The sequence below is a fragment of the Arachis hypogaea genome, chromosome 20, assembly GCF_003086295.3.
Source record: "Arachis hypogaea cultivar Tifrunner chromosome 20, arahy.Tifrunner.gnm2.J5K5, whole genome shotgun sequence".
In the NCBI taxonomy this organism is placed as follows: domain Eukaryota; kingdom Viridiplantae; phylum Streptophyta; class Magnoliopsida; order Fabales; family Fabaceae; genus Arachis; species Arachis hypogaea.
In genome coordinates this window covers 90,648,402-90,667,187 of record NC_092055.1, presented here as the reverse complement: position 1 = coordinate 90,667,187, position 18,786 = coordinate 90,648,402, and the positions used below count along the sequence as shown (strand labels likewise).

The following is an 18,786-nucleotide window of genomic DNA, read 5'->3' as shown; positions in this document are numbered from 1 at the left end:
TGAAATTTGAGCACAAACAAGAGGCATATTTTAAGCCCCAAAAACACCAACTGGACAGCAAGTGCAACGTTAGCCCCAATAACTTCAGCACTAACGGCACACTTGTAGCGTTAGTGTGGCTAACTTTAGTACTAACTTTAGCACCTGAGCCTCAACTTAACTCACTTCTCTCTCAAGTCCACTTCAAAGCTCAAGCAAGCAAGCCCACAATTGTCAACCAATCAAGACCACAAGAAGCATCTAGAATAGGAATTTTCATTTTATTGTAATTTGCTTTTATTTTCATTTTGTAATTTAGGAGAGCCTATATAAAGGCCTTAGTTTTTACATTCAAAGCATTCTGGAATTCTGAGAATTGAAGGAAGGGGGAAAGAGTGAAGACCAATTCGAACTTCTGTGAATTGGCACACTCCAAGGGGAGTGGGTCTTCGGACCCCACCCCTCAACCACTCTTCTTCCTTTTCTCTTCTTTTCTTCCTAGGAGTAATTTCATTTTAGTTGTAATTTTCATTTATGAATTTTGAAGTTTCAATTTCAGTTTCAATCTTCATCTTTACTTTTCTGCACTTTCTTTCTTTTCTATTTTTGTAGAGCAATGATCAACTAACTCTTTACATTGGGTTAGAGAGCTCTATTGTGATTCAATGGATCAATTGTAGTTCTTATTCTTCTTCTTCTTTCTTTTCTCTTGATTTTACTTGAAAGCTTTCGATCTTCATCCAATTGGATAGTTATCTTGGAAAAGAAACTATTCATACTTGGATCTCTTCTGAACCTTGGAAGAGGAATGAAGAGATCAAGCTAGAAATGCTTTCTCATGCTGGACCAAATTGGGTTTGGATGGATATGTGACTATAATCCTCTCAACACTTGATTTGGGAAATGCATGTGGTATAATCAGTGACCATACTTCATCTCTTCTCATGAGCAATTGACTAAGGAATTGGCTATTGATCAAGATTTGAGAGATTGAATTACAAGAAATTGTAATTCAATCACTTAAGATTGCCAAGGAGATCAATGAGTGCATTGATTGAGGAAGAGATGGGAATGAACTTGATCCGGAGGATTGCAATATCTCTTGATCCCAATGTTCATTTTATTTTTAGTTCTTACATTTACTTTTCTTTCCATTTTACTTTTCTGTACTTTATTGCTTTCTTTACTTTTCTATCAATTTACATTTCCTCGTTACTTATCACCCCATTATGATTCGTCTAACTAGGATAATCAATTAACCATTGATTGCTTAATCCGTTAATCTCTGTGGGATTCGACCTCACTCTATAGTGAGTTATTACTTGACGACAATTCGGTATACTTGTCGAAGGGAGATTTGTTGTGAGACAAGTTTTTCGTGCATCAATTACTTGCTTCTTGAATTTCTTGATATACATGTTATACTTGTGCTTTACTTGCATTGTTATTACTTGTGTTTTCTACTGGGATTGAGGAGGTTCGGAAGGCGGTGGCGATGGGATCCCATGGCGGTTTGGCTGGCGAAGCCTGTGGAACAGTGGAGAATTACTAGATTAGAAATCCACTAAGTTAGATTTCCTTATTTCATTATGGTTTTAAAGTTACGGTTTTAAATTTTAGTAATGCTTAAGTTTGAATCTCATAATTGATATGAAGTTCTAGGATTACCTCTAGCATCCCGGAGTCTTGTATCTTACATTACTGGGCATTGTTACCATATTGAGAACCTCGAGTTCTCATTCCATACTTTGTTATTGTTTTTCAGATGCAGGTCGCAACCCACCTCGGTGAGTTACGTGATGGTGATAGAGCGGAGGATCTTTATCTCATTTTGGAGTCATTTTGGTTATTTTGATTAGTTCTCTCTCTTTTGTATTTATATTTTTCCTTAGAGGCTTACTTTGAGAGAAATATTGTATATGCAGTTTTACTTTTCAAAACTATGTATTGTTTGTATATAACTAGCCGGTTTAAACTCCGCAGGTTGCGGTTAGTACTTTATCACTAATCTACTTATATATCTATATATGTCTTGATATCTCGTATCTATATCTTGTGCCTCGATTCGTGTAGCTTTGTGTGAACGTTTTGCGCTTTTGAAACTAATTTTTTTTAACTTATTTCTTCATCGGGCTTCTAGAATTATTATTCCTTTCTATATATATTTATCTATAAGCCTTAGAATTGTCGTAACCTTTGATTAACCTTTTCTTTACGGCATGAGGAAAGGCTTAGAGTAATTAGGGTGTTACACTGTACGGAGTTCGAGCTTCAATGATGACAAACCAGCTTTGACGGCGGCAGCTCGCGGACTTCAAGAACGGCGACGACAGTGCTGGTGCACCCTCGACGGCAGCAGCTTGGCGGCGAGTGAACACGGTCTTCTTCTCTCTTTGGCCCTTGCTAACGTTCTCCTTTCCCTTCGTCATCGCTCTCTCTCGGCCTCCCTCCTACGGTGACACAATGGCGGCAGCAAGGAGTGCCGCACCATAAGCACCACGCCGCACTCCCTCTCCTCTCCTTGCGTGACCCACTTCTCCCTTGTCCCTCTCTTCCTCTCCGCCCTCCCTTTCTTTCTTTCTTTCTTTCTTTCTTTCTTTCTTTCTTTCTTTCTTTCTGTTCCCGTTTCCCCTTTCTATTTTCCTTTCTTTCAATTCATCCGTAATGTTCATTTTGGGTAAAAGGGGGTGTGGCGGTGGGGGATTTAGGGTTAGGGTGAGTAGCAGTGAGTGAGTCTGGGTAGGGTTAGAGTAAAAGTAGGGTTAGGGTTAGGGTTAGATTTGGGAATTTTGGGTTAAATTAGAGTTTGGTAATTTTAATAGAATTATGGTAAATTTTGTTAATTTAAAATCTAATTTAATCCCTTAAAATTACTTTAAAAATATTATTTAATTATTAATTTGCCAATTGACTTTTAATTAAGTATTCTAATTTAAAATTAGAAATAATATAGTTAATTTTCTTTGCTTATAAAAATTAAAGTATTAAATTCCAAAACCTCAATTATTTAAATTAAGTCATAAAAAATTCTTATTGTTTTATAACTACTAAACTCTTAGTTTAAATATAGAATATTATCCAATAATTGAAAAACTAAGTAAAATTTCTATTTTAATTGTTATAACTTGATTTAATTACTTTTAATAAAATAGTTTATGAAAATAATCTTTAATGAATAAACAAATTGAAATTAGCACATAATAAGATTTTCCAAAATTTCTAGGTCTTACATCTTACCCATCTTATAAAAATTTTTGTCCTCAAAAATTAAAGTAATAAATAAGATACTACATAGTTTTAAGACTTTTTTTAATACTTTAGAAAAATAAGAAATTTTGGCATATATATAAATTTTCAAATACCGGATAAACTATAAAACTTATTTATAAGAGAAAAGTGTGATGTAAAGTAGAAGTTACAAGATAGGTTCAAAAAAAGAACTGATACAATGTCAACATCAAGGGTTTTAACATAGCTCACTATCACAACTCCCAATTGTACTTTATCGAGCGAAACATCTAAAAATTCTCAACCTCATCAATCACTTCGCAAACTCACAACCAGTCACAAGCCTAATATCAACCAACACTTTCGCGTGAATTAAAGCTCCACAACTCCCATTGATGTCACATACATACAAGCTTCACCTTTCGTGTTCACGAACCGTGTCCTAAAGAGCTAACGTATTCGCTTGCTATGCCTAGAGACCGCACGTAACACTAAAACAAATCTCGAGTTTACTCAGAAGGACACAAAATCATAGAAAGGAAGGACAACATTCACAAGAGTTTGAAAGGATTGTTGAGATCACAAGTAAATAAGGATGTACAAGCAGTGAAGAGTGATGGAAAGAGAATCAACTGACAACTCTAAGGGTAACTCTTGAATCGAAGGAATTCGATAGGATCAATATGATGAAAAAATAATGCAGTATTTTGAAACGAATTCAAGCTGAGTCAAAGTAGTATGAGGTTTACAGAAGAAGAATATCCAAAACCAAAGACAAAGTTCACAGAACTCAAGAGTATGATTTAAAAATACTTTCGAGCACATTGTTCATAAAGAATGAAAAACTTAAGAAAAAATCATTTCATTTTCTAAAAGAAAAGATAAGTAACAAACATCCTTCAAAAGAATAATAAAAGCGTGAATATGGCATTATTTCAATATAAATTCAAGTTGAAATAGACTATACAAAGTTTGAAAAAGGAACGATTAATTTGGTTAAGAGCAAAATTTTTTTTTCTCAATTTTTTTTAGAAGCATGCATGAAAACTATGTTCTTGTTAGAAGAAAACCTGAGATAAAGTTTCGCCCATAAAAGGAAAAAAAGGATGCATTACAATCAAATAGGTTTAAACAACGTACAAAAATTTTCAATGTATAAAAGGTATAGGATTTTAGGTTGAGCTGAAAGGAATTTTATTAAAATTTCAAGAGATGGTTGTGTGATGAGTGGATAATTTATACGCTTTTTGGCAGTGTTTTTACATAGTTTTTAGTATGATTTAGTTAGTTTTTAATATATTTTTATTAGTTTTTAAATAAAAATTACATTTTTGGACTTTACTATGAGTTTGTGTGTTTTTCTATGATTTCAGATAATTTATGGCCGAAATTGAGGGACTTGAGCAAAAATCAGATTCAGAGGTTGAAGAAGGACTGCAGATGCTGTTGGATTCTGACCTCCCTGCACTCAAAGTGGATTTCTGGAGCTATAGGAGTCCAAATGGCACTCTTTCAATTGCGTTGGAAAGTAAATATCCAGGGATTTCCAGAAATATATAATAGTCCATACTTTGCCCGAGTTTAGACGACGCAAACTGGCGTTCAACGCCAGCTCTCTGCTCTATTCTGGAGTTAAACGCCAGAAACAGGTTGTAAAGCAGAGTTAAACACCAGAAACAGGTTACAAATTGGTGTTTAACTCCATGGAAGACCTCTACACGTGAAAGCTTCAACCCTCAGCCCCAGGCACACACCAAATGGGCCCGGAAATAGATTTCTGCATCATTTACTCATTTCTATAAACCCTAGTAACTAGTTTAGTATAAATAGGACTTTTTACTATTGTATTTACATCTCTGGACGTTTAGTTCTTAGATCATGGAGGCTGGCCATTCGGCCATGCCTGGACCTTGTTCTTATGTTTTTTCAACGGTAGAGTTTCGACACACCATAGATTAAGGTGTGGAGCTCTGCTGTTCCTCATGAATTAATGCAAAGTACTATTGTTTTTCTATTCAACTCAAGCCTATTTCTTCTCTAAGATATTCATTCACACACAAGAATATGATGAATGTGATGATTATGTGACGCAAATCACCATTCTCACTTATGAACGCGTGCCTGATAAATACTTCCGTTCTACATGCAAACAAGCTTAAATGGATATCTCTTAGCCTCCTCATTCACGATCAGAGTCTTTGTGGTATAGGCTAGAATTATTGGCAGCCATTCTTGAGATCCGGAAAGTCTAAACCTTGTCTGTGGTATTCCGAGTAGGATCTAGGAAGGGATGGCTGTGACGAGCTTCAAACTCGCGAATGCTAGGCGCAGTGACAGGCGCAAAAGGATTACTGAATCCTATTCTAGCATGATCGAGAACCGACAGATGATTAGCCGTGCGGTGACAGCTCATTTTGGACCATTTTCACTGAGAAGACGGGATGTAGCCATTGACAACGGTGATGCCCAACATACAGCTTGCCATGGAAAGGAGTATGAAGGATTGGATGAAAGCAGTAGGAAAGCAGAGGTTCAAAAGGAATAAAAGCATCTCCATACGCTTATCTGAAATTCTCACCAATGAATTACATAAGTATCTCTATCCTATTTTATATTTTAATTATCTTTTAATTATATTTTAATTATCAATTCACCATAACCATTTGAATCCGCTTGACTGAGATTTACAAGGTGAGCATAGCTTGCTTCAAGCCGACAATCTCCGTGGGATCGACCCTTACTCACGTAAGGTTTATTACTTGGACGACCCAGTGCACTTGTTGGTTAGTTGTGCGAAGTTGTGACAGAGAATTAAGATTATGAACGTGCGTATTAAGTTTTTAGCGCCGTTACCAAGGAATGAACGATCACAATTTTGCATACCAAGTTTTTGGCGCCGTTGCCGGGGATTGTTCGAGTTTGGACAACTGACGGTTCATCTTGTTGCTCAGATTAGGTAATTTTATTTTAATTTTAAGTTTTTGTTTTTATTCTTTTTATTTTCGAAAAATTTTCAAAAAAAATTTTTTATAAATTATTCTATGTTCTTCAAAATATTTGAGAATGAATTCTAGAGTTTCATGAGATATGTTGAATCCTGGCTGGCTGTAAAGCCATGTCTAACCTTTTGGACTGAGGTTTCAACTATCCTTAGAAGAGCTTCTTTGTCTTTCTCAACAAATTAGCTGTTGTATGTAATGTTCTGCCGAAGCTTGGCTGGCCATTGGCCATGTCTAGTGTTTTGGACCGGAGCTTTCACTGAAAGCTTGGCTGGCTAGTAAGCCATGTCTAATTCCTGGACCGGAGTTTTAGACTAATATTGCATGATTCTTGGAATTCTTATTAAAAATTTTGAAATCCTTATTTTTCTTTTTCCAAATAATTTTTGAAAAATCCAAAAAATTTTTAATAAATCATAAAACCAAAAATATTTTATGTTTCTTGTTTGAGTCTTGTGTCAATTTTTAAGTTTGGTGTTAATAGCATCTTTTTAATTGTTCTTTAATTTTCGAAACTCATGCATGGTGTTCTTCATAATCTTCAAGTTGTTCTTGATGATTTGCTTTGTTTGATCTTTGCATTTTTATGTTTTGTGTCTTTTCTTGTTTTTCATATGCATTTTCAATTTGTTAGTGTTTAAAGTTTGAAAAATTCTAAGTTTGGTGTCTTGAATGTTTTTCTTTTCTCAAAAATTTTCAAAAACATGTTCTTGATGTTTATCTTGATCTTCAAAGTGTTCTTGGTGTACATCTTGACATTCATAGTGTTCTTACATGCATCATTTGTTTTGATCCAAAATTTTCATGCATTGAGTCTTTTTGATGTTTTTCTCTCTCATCATTAAAATTCAAAAATAAAAAAATATCTTTCCCTTATTTCACTCATAAATTTTCGAAAATTTGGTTTGATTTAGTCAAAAAAAATTTAAATTTATTTTTTTCTTATGAGTCAAATTAAATTTTCAATTTAAAAATTCTATCTTCTTCAAATCTTTTTCAAAAATCAAATCTTTTTCATTTTTTCTTTCATAATTTCGAAATCTTCAAAATTTTTTTCTTATTTCTATTTCATATTTTCGAAATTAATGCTAACAATTAATGTGATTGATTCAAAAATTTTAAGTTTGTTACTTGCCTAGTAAGAAAGGTTCAATATTTAAATTTTAAAATCATATCTTTTTGTTTCTTGTTAGTCAAGTAATCAACTTTAATTTTCAAAATCAAATCTTTTTAAATTTCTTTTTCAAATCTTTTTCAAAATAAATTTCAATCACATCTTTTTCAAAATCAATTTCAAAATCTTTTCTAACTTTTATCTTTTCAAAATTGATTTTCAAATCTTTTTCAATTAATCTTATCTTGTTTCAATCATATCTTTTTCAAAACTACCTAACTAATTCTCTCTCTAATTTTCGAAAATCACCTTCCTCTTTTTCAAAATTCCTTTTTAATTAACTAATTGTTTTAAATTTTAATTTAATTTCATTTCATTTTTCTTTCTAAAATTTTTGAATTTTAACTTTAATTTTAAATTAAAAATAAAAATATTTTTATTTTATTTTATTTTATTTAATTTTTGAATTCTTCCCTCTCTCATCTCATTCTATTTATTTATTCATCTACTAACACCCTCCTCCCACTCAAAATTCGAACCCCATCTTCTTCTCTGTGTTCGAATTTTTCTCTTCTCCTTCTTATTTTCTTCTCTTCTTATACTTACATAAGGAATCTCTATACTGTGACATAGAGGATTCCATATTTTCTTTTGTGTTCTCTTCTTTTTCATATGAGCAGAAACAAGGATAAGAACATTCTTGTTGAAGCTGATCCTGAACCTGAAAGGACTCTGAAGAGGAAGCTAAGGTAAGCTAAAGCACAACTCTCTGGAGAAAATCTGACAGAAATTTTCGAAAAAGAAGGAGACATGGCCGAAAATAATAACAATGCAAGAAAGATGCTTGGTGACTTTACTGCACCCAATTCCAACTTAAATGGAAGAAGCATCTCAATCCCTGCCATTGGAGCAAACAATTTTGAGCTAAAGCCTCAATTAGTTTCTCTGATGCAACAGAACTGCAAGTTTCATGGACTTCCATCAGAAGATCCTTTTCAGTTCTTAACTGAATTCTTGTAGATCTGTGATACTGTTAAGACCAATAGGGTTGACTCTGAGGTCTACAGGCTAATGTTTTTCCCATTTGCTGTAAGAGACAGAGCTAGAATATGGTTGGACTCTCAACTAAAGATAGCCTGAACTCTTGGGATAAGCTGGTCACGACTTTCTTAGCCAAGTTCTTTCCTCCTCAAAAGCTTAGCAAACTTAGAGTGGATGTTCAAACCTTCAAACAGAAAGAAGGTGAATCCCTTTATGAAGCTTGGGAGAGATACAAGCAACTGACCAAAAAGTGTCCTTCTGACATGCTTTCAAAATGGACCATCCTGGATATATTCTATGATGGTCTGTCTGAATTATCCAAGATGTCATTGGACCATTCTGCAGGTGGATCCATTCACCTAAAGAAAATGCCTGCAGAAGCTCAGGAACTCGTTGACATGGTTACAAATAACCAGTTCATGTACACTTCTAAAAAGAATCCTGTGAGTAATGGGACGCCTCAGAGGAAGGGAGTTCATGAAATTGATACTCTGAATGCCATATTGGCTCAGAATAAAATATTAACTCAGCAAGTCAATATGATTTCTCAGAGTCTGAATGGATTGCAAGCTGCATCCAACAGTACTCAAGAGGCATCTTCTGAAGAAGAAGCTTATGATCCTGAGAACCTTACAATAGCAAAGGTGAATTACATGGGAGAACCCTATGGAAATACCTATAATCCCTCATGGAGAAATCATCCAAATTTCTCATGGAAGGATCAACAAAAGCCTCAACAAGGCTTTAATAATGGTAGAAGAAACAGGTTTAGCAATAGCAAGCCTTTTCCATCATCCACTCAGTAACAGACAGAGAATTCTGAGCAGAGTCCATCTAGCTTAGCAAATATAGTCTCTGAGGCCACTCTAAGTTTCATAAATGAAACAAGGTCCTCCATTAGAAATTTGGAGGCACAAGTAGGTCAGCTGAGTAAAAGGGTAACTGAAACTCCTCCTAGTACTCTCCTAAGCAATACAGAAGAGAATCCAAAAAGAAAGTGCAAGGCCATAACCTTACTTGGTGTGGCCGAACCCAGAGAGGAGGAGAAGGACGTGAATCCTAGTGAGGAAGACCTCCTGGGACGTCTATTGACCTATAAGGAGTTCCCCTTTGAGGAACCAAAGGAATCTGAGGCTCATCTAGAGACCATAGAGATTCCATTGAACCTCCTTTTACCATTCATGAGCTCTGATGACTATTCATCTTTTGAAGAAGATGAAGACTTTGCTGAAGAGCAAGCTGCTCAATATTTAGGAGCAATCACGAAGCTGAATGCCAAATTATTTGGCAATGAGACTTGAGAGGATGAACCTCCATTGCTCATCAAGGAACTAAATGCCTCGGTTCATAAAACTCTACCTTAAAAGAAACAGGATCCTGGTAAATTCTTAATACCCTGTAACATAGGCACCATGACCTTTGAGAAGGCTCTGTGTGACCTGGGTCAGGCATAAACTTAATGCCACTCTCTGTAATGGAGAAACTGGGAATCTTTGAGGTACAGGCTGCCAATTTCTCATTAGATATGGCAGACAAATCCATGAAAATGGCTTATAGACAAGTAGAGGACGTGTTAGTAAAGGTTGAAGGCCTTTACATCCCTACTGATTTCATAATCCTAGACACTGGGAAGGATGAGGATGAATCCATCATCCTTGGAAGACCCTTCCTAGCCACAGCAAAAGCTGTGATTGATGTGGACAGAGCAGAATTAGTCCTTCAACTGAATGAGGACAACCTTGTGTTTAAAACTCAAGGATCTCCTTCTATAACCATGGAGAGTAAGCATGAAAAGCTTCTCTCACTGCAGAGTCAACCAAAGCCCCCACAGTCAAACTTTAAGTTTGGTGTTGGGAGGCCACAACCAAACTCTAAGTTTGGTGTTGAACCCCCACATTCAAACTCTAAGTTTGGTGTTGGGAGGTCCCAACAATGCTCTAAACATCTGTGAGGCTCCATGAGAGCTCACTGTCAAGCTATTGACATTAAAGAAGCACTTGTTGGGAGGCAACCCAATGTTATTTAACTATATTTAATTATTTTCCATTTCTATTTTATGTTTTTAGGTTGACGATCATGTGAAGTCACACAAAAACTATTGAAAAAATAAAAAACAGAATGAAAAACAGCTCACCCTGGAGGAAGAACTTACTGGTGTTTAAACGCCAGTAAAAAGCATCAAACTGGTGTTTAACGCCAGAAAAAAGCATCAAGCTGGCGTTAAATGCCAGAAACAAGCACCAGACTGGCGTTTAACGCCAGAACAGAGCATGGAAGTGGCGTTAAACACCAGAAACACGCAGCAAGCTGGCGTTTAACGCCAGACATGTATTCTAAGGGCGTTTTGTACGCCTAATTGGAGCAGGGATGCTAAGTCCTTGACTCCACTGGATCTGTGGACCCCACAGGATCCCCACCTACCCACCCCTTCTTCTCTCCTCTTCACACCTTTTCATAACACTCTTCCCCAAAATAACCTCCACCAATCACCTCCATTACTCCTCCAAAACCATCATACAACCCACCTACACCCACCCACTCAAATTCAAACCATCACTCCTTCCTTTTCACACATCATAACCACCTAAAACCCCCTTAGCCGAACCACTCAGACTTCCCCATCTCTTCTATTTTCTACTTCTTCTACTCCCTCTTCTCCTCTTTTGCTCGAGGACGAGCAAACCTTCTAAGTTTGGTGTGGTAAAAGCGTTGCTTTTTGTTTTTCCATAACCATTTATATCACCTAAGGCCAGAGAAACCTCTAGAAAGAGGAAAGGGAAGGCAAAAGCTTCCATCTCTGAGTCCTGGGAGATGGAGAGATTCATCTCAAAAGCTCATCACTAAGAAAAGGATGGAGCAAATAAGAGAGTCCACTTATGGACCTCAACAAGAGCATGAGGAAATTTCTCATCATAAAATCCCTGAGATACCTCAGGGGATGCACTTCCCTCCACAAAACTATTGGGAGCAAATTAACACCTCCTTAGGAGAATTAAGTTCCAACATGGGACAACTAAGGATGGAACACTAAGAGCACTCCATCATTCTCCATGAGATTAGAGAAGATCAAAGAGCTATGAGGGAGGAGCAACAAAGACAAGGAAGAGACATAGAGGAGCTCAAAAGCACCATTGGTTCTTCAAGAAGAAGACGCCACCTTCACTAAGGTGGAACCGTTCCTTAATCTCCTTGATCTTATTTTCCTGTTTTTCGTTTACTATGCTTCATGTTTATTTATGTTTGTGTCTTTATTACATGATCATTAGTGTCTAAGTGCCCATGTCTTAAAGCTATGAATGCCCTATGAATCCATCACCTCTCTTAAATGAAAACTGTTCTAAAAATAATAGAACAAGAAGTACATGGTTTCGAATTTATCCTTGAAACTAGTTTAATTATTTTGATGTGGTGACAATACTTTTTGTTTTTTGAATGAATGCTTGAACAGTACATATATCTTTTGATATTGTGGTTTATGAATGTTAAATATGTTGGCTCTTGAAAAAATGATGAAAAAGGAGAAATGTTATTGATAATATGAAAAACCATAAAATTGATTCTTGAAGCAAGAAAAAGCAGTGAATACAAAAGCTTGCGGAAAAAAAAAGAAAAGAAAAATGGCAAAAAAAAAAAAGAAAAAGCAAGCAGAAAAAGCCAAAAGCTCTTTAAACCAAAAGGCAAGAGCAAAAAGCCAATAGCCCTTAAAATCAAAAGGCAAGGGTAATAAAAAGGATCCAAGGCTTTGAGCATCAGTGGATAGGAGGGCCTAAAGGAATAAAATCATGGCCTAAGCGGCTAAACCAAGCTGTCCCTAACCATGTGCTTGTGGCGTGAAGTTGTCAAGTGAAAACTTGAGACTGAGCGGTTAAAGTCAAGGTCCAAAGCAAAAAAAGAGTGTGCTTAAGAACCCTGGACACCTCTAATTGGGGACTTTAGCAAAGCTGAGTCACAATCCGAAAATGTTCACCCAGTTATTTGTCTGTGGCATGTATGTATCCGGTGGTAATACTGGAAAACAGAGTGCTTAGGGCCACGGCCAAGACTCATAAAGTAGCTGTGTTCAAGAATCAACATACTGAACTAGGAGAATCAATAACACTATCTAAATTCTAAGTTCCTATAGATGCCAATCATTCTGAACTTCAATGGATAAAGTGAGATGCCAAAACTATTCAAGAGGCAAAAAGCTACTAGTCCCGCTCATCTTATTGGAGCTAAGTTTCATTGATATTTTGGAATTTATAGCATATTCTCTTCTTTTTATCCTATTTGATTTTCAGTTGCTTGGGGACAAGCAACAATTTAAGTTTGGTGTTGTGATGAGCGGATAATTTATACACTTTTTGGCAGTATTTTTACATAGTTTTTAGTATGATTTAGTTAGTTTTTAATATATTTTTATTATTTTTTTAAAAAAAATCGCATTTCTGGAATTTACTATGAGTTTGTGTGTTTTTCTATGATTTCAGGTAATTTTTGGCTGAAATTGAGGGACTTGAGCAAAAATCAGATTCAGAGGTTGAAGAAGGACTGCAGATGCTGTTGGATTCTGACCTCCCTGCACTCAAAGTGGATTTTCTGGAGCTATAAGAGACCAAATGGCGTGCTCTCAATTGCGTTGGAAAGTAGACATCCAGGGCTTTTCAGAAATATATAATAGTCCATACTTTGCTCAAGTTTAGATGACGCAAACTGGCATTCAACTCCAGAAACAGGTTGCAAAGCAGAGTTAAACGCCAGAAATAGGTTGCAAAGCAGAGTTAAATGCCAGAAATAGGTTACAAACTGGCGTTTAACTCCAAGGAAGACCTCTACATATGAAAGCTTCAACGCTCAGCCCCAGGCACACACCAAGTGGGTCTAAAAGTGGATTTCTGCATCATTTACTCATTTCTGTAAACCCTAGTAACTAGTTTAGTATAAATAGGACTTTTTACTATTGTATTTACATCTCTGGACGTTTATCTCTTAGATCATGGAGGCTGGCCATTGGGCCATGCCTGGACCTTGTTCTTATGTATTTTCAATGGTAGAGTTTCTACACACTATAGATTAAGGTGTGGAGCTCTGCTGTTCCTCATGAATTAATGCAAAGTACTATTGTTTTTCTAATGAATTCATTCGCACGCAAGAACATGATGAATGTGATGATTATGTGACACCCATCACAATTCTCACTTATGAACGCGTGCCTGACAAACACTTCCGTTCTACATGCAAACAAGCTTGAATGCATATCTCTTAGCCTCCTGATTCACGATCAGAGTCTTCATGGTATATGCTAGAATTATTGGTGGCCATTCTTGAGATCCGGAAAGTCTAAACCTTGTCTGTGGTATTCCGAGTAGGATCTGGGAAGGGATGGCTGTGACGAGCTTCAAACTCGCGAGTGCTAGGCATAGTGACAGACGCAAAAGGATTACTGAATCCTATTCTAGCATGATCGAGAACCGACAGATGATTAGTCGTGCGGTGACAGCGCATTTTGGACCATTTTCACTGAGAGGACGGGATGTAGCCATTGACAATGGTGATGCCCAACATACAGCTTGCCATGGAAAGGAGTATGAAGGATTGGATGAAAGCAGTAGGAAAGCAGAGGTTTAGAAGGAATAAAAGCATCTCCATACGTTTATCTGAAATTCTCATCAATGAATTACATAAGTATCTCTATCCTATTTTATATTTTAATTATCTTTTATTTATATTTTAATTATCAATTCACCATAACCATTTGAATCCGCCTGACTGAGATTTACAAGGTGACCATAGCTTGCTTCAAGCCGACAATCTCCGTGGGATCGACCCTTACTCACGTAAGGTTTATTACTTGGACGACCCAGTGCACTTGCTGGTTAGTTGTGCAAAGTTATGACAGAGAATTAAGATTATGAACGTGCGTATTAAGTTTTCAGCGCCGTTACCAAGGAATGAACGATCACAATTTTGCATACCATTGTGTCACACCAAAGGAAAATTAAGAAGCAATTAGTCTATCCTTAAAAGAAAATTTATGAGCCCAATGTTTTCAAAAGAACAACAAATGCATAAACAATGTGTTATGCTAACCTAAATTCAAATTATAATAAATTAGGTGAAGTTTGTCAAACAAAGATCAACTGGATAAAGGCAAAAATCTTTCTTTGGGAATTTTTAAAAAAATACCTAAGTACATAATCAAGTAAAGATGTGCATAAAAGCTGTAATAAAGTTGTTAAAATATCAAGTTGTATTTAAAGTAAGTATATTTCCGTAAATCAATAAAAGAATGGGCAATGGGATGAAAACAAACAGTCGTAAACTGTATAAAAAAATTCAAAGTTCATATAGAGGAGTGTATATCAAATCAGAAACGATTTTATTAATATCTAAAGAATGATTGTAGATGTATTCAAATAAGAGAGAAATCAAATCACAATTTTTTTAAAAATACTCAAAGCAAGCAATTTAAAAGGTATACTACATCAAGAAAAGTTTAAGGCGCATCTAATAGTACATGAGTCAAGAAGAAAAGTTTAAATAATAAAATCAGATATCCAAGGAATTTAAGCAGACATATGTGCTTAAGATCATACGAAGATGCATGTGGACAAAAGAATAGGGTTGGAAAATAATCAATTCACTTTGCAAGAAAGAAGTCCCAAACAAAATCTTTAAGATGGACCATGAAAGAACAAGATAAATAACCGAGTAATCTCGAGAAGTAACCTCTAACGTTTTCCAAACCCACGATTTGCCTTACCTATAACTCGTACATCGTCTATGATAATCTGTTAGTGCTCTCATATATATGTCATTAGTATTAAGCTGGCCAAACTTAATACTACGAGATATGCAATGGTACACTAACAGCATTAATCATCAGACAATCATGTGCTTAAAGCTCTAATTCTCGTCATCAAGACAAGACCTATAACATGACAGACACTAAAAGTATGCAATTAAAGCATAGTTGGCCCACTCCTCAGGCTCTACAGGAAAGACCACTCTGATATCATAATGTAACACCCTCATTACCAGACTGTCACACTTCCGGCTGTGCCACTCTGATAGCAAGAAGTATTACGACGACTTCATATACTTAATAATAAAATAGGAGCTTTTGACTCGAAATTGTACCGCTGTTTTCTTTAAAAAACTGGAAAAATACTTAATCTTGAAAACAAACAAGCATATACAAATATACATAACTTCTTACATAAGTAGCTTATAAATATAATATACATACACAATATACAACTCCTATCCCTCTTACAAGATTATAATAATAAAGGAAAGGGAAAAATAAATAATACCTAAACTAAAACATCGTATAATGAAAAATGCAATAAAACTCTTCATAAGCTTCTTCATCCGTTTCCTAAAAGGATAAAGTTGTAAGGGGTGAGAACCTAATCACATGGTCTCATAAAAAAGTTTCAGAATTGTCATAAGAAGATATTTAAAGAGAAATATATTTTCAAGCTCAGTGATTATCATTGTCTTATGAATCTTTTGAAAACTGACGGTTTAATCATCCGAAAATCCAAAACCTCTTTAAAAGAGTTTAGTTAATTATCCAGAAATCCCAATTCACTTTTTTTATAAAAGAATCTTAAAAATTTTCTAATAGTATGAATAACCAACCTGTTCCAAACATAGGTTCATTAAGTCTATACAGAACCAGCTTGATATTTTATACTTTACTAAATCTTAATCAAAAACCAATAACGAAATCAATCAACACTATCATCAACTCAGCACCAATACTCAATCAACAAAAGTACCATACTAGGGCAAACATAGGCAAAATAGACAAGGAAAGCACAGGTATAGATAGCAGTTACAGCAAATAGTTCAGATAGCAGTTAATAACAGTTAAACAATTAGGCAAACCAAAACAAATTCACACTCAAACAAAGCATGCAAATGCGTATGATGCATGTCTGCCCTATGGCTAATGAGCTCATATGTCGATTATACAACCAATCCAACATGTCTTGGTAGGTAACCAATGGACAGTCCTCTGTACGTGAATCCCCAAGCTCAATAATATCCATGGGAAAAATCCCAAGCTCATCCATGGGGAGAGACAAAGCCCCAAGTTCAAATTCATATATATATATATGCATGCCCCATAGGGAAACACGGGGAGTTAAAGTACCTGGTCACATCTTACGTACAGAGGGTCAACAATTTGTCTCAATTTTTTAAGTCTCATATATTTTTAATTCATTATCATTGATGAGCGGATATTTTATACGCTTTTTGGCATCATTTTCATATAGTTTTTAGTATGTTTTGTTTAGTTTTTATTAAGTTTTTATAGGTTTTAGTGTTAAATTCACATTTTTGGATTCTACTATGAGTTTATGAATTTTTGTACAATTTCCGGTGATTTCTGGCTGAAATTGAGGAGCTGGAGCAAAAGACAGATTCAGAGACAGAGAAAGCACTGCAGATGCTGTCCGGATCCGACCTCCTTACATTCGGAAGAGCTTTTCTAGAGCAATAGAAGTCCCAATGGAGCATTCTTAACGGCTATGAAATCTGACTTCCAGAGCTTTCCAACAATGTATAATAGTTCATACTTTGTTTCAGATTAGAAGGCCCAAAACTGGCATCCAACGCCAGCCTCCTGCCCCCTTTCAAGCGTCTAGCACCCAAGGAGAAGAGACCAGGGTCCAAACGCTCAAAGAGGACCCCTTAGCCAGTGTTCAACACCCTAGAGGCCTCATAGCACGTGGATTTCATCAAAGCTCAGCTCAAACACTCACCAAGTGGGCCCCAGAAGTGGATTTTAGCACTAAAAAGACTGTTTTTCCCTTACTAGTCATTTGTTTAGTATTTAAGGGATTAGATTCATGTTGTTCGTACACTTTTTACCACCTTTTACCATATTTTCGTTTACCGCCATTCTATTTTCTTTTAGTATGAGTTCTTAATCCTCCTAGGTTGAGGGGAGGAGCCCTGCTGAGTCCTATGAATTAATAAAAGTATTAATGTTTCTCTTCGATCCCTGTTTGATTAATTCTAAGATGTATACTCGTTCTTCAACATGTTGAATAGGATGATCAGTGACAATCAGCTCTGTTCATCATACTAAGACAAACGTGCCTAACAAACACCCTTGTCTACTTGGGTTCATGTGAATACTTCAGTGAAAAGCATTGAACCGCCAGCTTGATTATACATCTCTCAGACGGCTAATCCACGACTTCGTTGGGAACTTCTCGAGACACCGGTTCAGCCGATTTACGGGGAAATTAGGGTCTCTGTGGTAGAGGCTAGAACCCAAAGATGCAGCATTCTCTGATCCGAAAGATCCGACCTTGTCTGTGGTGCTTTGAGTAGGATTATTAATGAGAATGGACTGTACGAGCTTCATCCTCAATCGGAATGGATCCACACTAACCCTGGGGTTCAGATCTAGAGGAGTATTAATGACCTCTCAATAAAGGCGTTGATCACATACAGCCTGCCATTGAAGAAATCATTCACAAGCAAAGAAGAAGTAATGCCAGAGTTAATTCAGAAAGACAAAGCAACTCCAATCCTTGATCATATTCCTATTACTGATTTCATTTAATATAAAAAGTAATTTATACATTATTCCTCTTACAACTTCAAACCAATGACTTCTTAATTTTTCCTGATAAAGACTTGCAAGGTAATTGTTTATACACCAGTCTGAGCTACAAGGTCCAGGTCGGCCAAAGACAACGAGACCGACCTCTCGAAAATTGACCCATTACCGACCTCTTTAGAAAGAGATCGGAAAATATCTCCATAGAGGCCGAGGGAGGCCCAAAACAAAGGACCACCACCTATTGAGACGCGGTTAACAAAAAGATATGACCTTACCCACAAAAGATAAGATAAAGATAACAAACTTATCTCAAGGAAGGTCACTAAACACTACTATAAATACACTGGAGCACCCAAGTATAACTCATACTCCAATTCTACAAAAAACCTGCCTAAAGCCCGTACTGACTTAAGCATTGGAGTCTCTTACAGGTACCACTGATAAACCCCATTTTCAGGGTTTCTCCTGTGTTAAATTTAGAGCATTTTATCAACCTTTTCTCACATTTATTCAATGAAAAAGTATGGTTTTGTGATTCTCCCTCCTTTTGTGATTAAGTGTGAAAACATGCTTTTAGACCTTTAATTTGATTATTTTAATTCACCTTTGATTCCACTATATGCCTTGATTTGTTTGTTAAGTGATTTTAGGTTGAAAAGGCTAGGAATGGATCAAAGGAGTGAAGAGGAAAGCATGCAAAGTGGAGAAATCATGGAAAGCCAAAGATTTGGGATGCATTCATCCATGCGCACGTGCAATGGACGCGCAAGCATAGATCGCAAAAAACCCTAGGGACGCGGACGCGTGCTGTACGCGTACGTGTCGGTGCTGGCACATGATTTTTGAGTGAAAACATG

The 18,786-nt window shown here is 36.2% G+C and overlaps 1 non-coding gene across 1 annotated transcript; it reads right to left on the bottom strand.

Moving 5' to 3' along the window:
- Positions 1-8,522: 8,522 nt before the first annotated feature.
- LOC112787223 (small nucleolar RNA R71) lies at positions 8,523-8,630 on the bottom strand. Its single transcript, XR_003194647.1, has one exon. It is a non-coding gene; the product is annotated as a small nucleolar RNA R71 (small nucleolar RNA).
- Between the last annotated feature and the right edge of the window lie 10,156 nt (positions 8,631-18,786).